Source organism: Chiloscyllium punctatum, chromosome 13 (genome assembly GCF_047496795.1).
Source record: "Chiloscyllium punctatum isolate Juve2018m chromosome 13, sChiPun1.3, whole genome shotgun sequence".
Classification (NCBI taxonomy): Eukaryota; Metazoa; Chordata; class Chondrichthyes; order Orectolobiformes; family Hemiscylliidae; genus Chiloscyllium; species Chiloscyllium punctatum.
In genome coordinates, this window is record NC_092751.1 from 12,172,555 (window position 1) to 12,174,175 (window position 1,621).

The window sequence follows — 1,621 nt, forward strand, 5'->3', positions numbered from 1 at the left end:
CCACCAGTTTCACTCTCACCCCCGTTCTCTCTCTCGTCCCCGGTTTCTCTCTCACTCCCGTTCTCTCTCTCGCCCCCAGTTTCTCTCTCGCCCCCAGTCTCTCTCTCGCCCCCAGTCTCCCTCACACCCCCAGTTTCTATCCCGCCCCCAGTCTCTCTCTCGCCCCCGGTTTCTCTCTCACTCCCGTTCTCTCTCTCGCCCCCAGTCTCTCTCTCGCCCCCAGTCTCTCTCTCGCCCCCAGTTTCTCTCTCGCCCCCAGTTTCTCTCTCGCCCCCAGTCTCTCTCTAACCCCCGCTCTCTCTCTCTCGCCCCCACTTTCTCTCTCACTCCCGTTCTCTCTCTCGCCCCGAGTCTGTCTCTCGCCCCCAGTCTGTCTCTCTCCCCCAGTCTCTCTCTCGCCCCCAAGTCTCTTTCTCGCCCCCAGTCTCTCTCTCGCGCCAGTCTCTCTCTCGTCCCCGGTCTCCCTCTCTCCCGTTCTCTCGCTTGCCCCCGGTCTCTCCCTCGCTCCCGTTCTCTCTCTCACACCCGCTCTCTCACCCCCGGTCTCTCTCTCTCCCCCCAGTCTCTCTCTTGCCCCCAGTCTCTCTCTCGTCCCCGGTCTCCCTCGCTCCCGTTCTCTCTCTCGTCCCTGGTCTCCCTCGCTCCCATTCTCTCTCTCGCCCCTGTTTTCTATCTCGCCCCCAGTCTCTCTCTCACTCCCGTTCTCTCTCTCTCGCCCCCGGTTTCTCTCTAGCCCCCGTTCTCTCTCACGCTCCTGTTCTCTCTCTCGCCCCCGGTCTCGCTCTCGCTCTTGTTCTCTCTCGCTCCCAGTTTCTCTCTCGCCCCCAGTGTCTCTCTCACCCCCAGTTTCTCTCTCGCCCCCAGTCTCTCTCTCACCCCCAGTCTCTCCCTCACCCCCAGTTTCTCTCTCGCCCCCAGTCTCTCTCTCGCCCCCGGTTTCTCTCTCACTCCCGTTCTCTCTCTCGCCCCCAGTTTCTCTCTCGCCCCCAGTCTCTCTCTCTCTCTCGCCCCCGGTCTGTGTCATCACCCCGGTCTCTCTCTCTCTCGCCCCCGGTCTGTCTGATCTCCCAGGTCTCTCTCTCTCTTGCCCCTGGTTTCTCTTTCGCCCCCAGTCTCTCTCTCACTCTCGCACCCGGTCTGTCACATCACTCCTGGTCTATCGTCACCCCCGGTATCTCATCAACCCCGGTCTCCCTCGCTCCCAGTCTCACTCACCCCCAGTCTCTCTTGTCAACCCCGGTCTCTCTCGCCTCTGGTCACTCGTCAAACCCGGTCTCTCTCGCTCCCAGTTTCTCTCGCCCCTGGTCTCTTTCGCACCTGGTCTATCTCGACCCCGGTCTCTCTCTCGCTCCCATTCTCCTTCTTGCCCCCGGTTTCTCTCTCACCCCACTGTCTCTCTCTCGTTCCCGGTCTCCCTCACTCCCGTTCTCTCTCTCACCCCCGGTCTCACTCTTGCTCCCATTCTCTCTCTTGCCCCCGGTTTCTCTCTCGCCCCCCAGTCTCTCTCTCGCCCCTGGTTTCTCTCTCGCCCCCAGTCTCTCTCTCGCTCCCAGTCTCTCTCTCGCCCCCAGTTTCTCTATCGCCCCCAGTCTCTCTCTCGCCCCCAGTCTCTCTCTCGCCC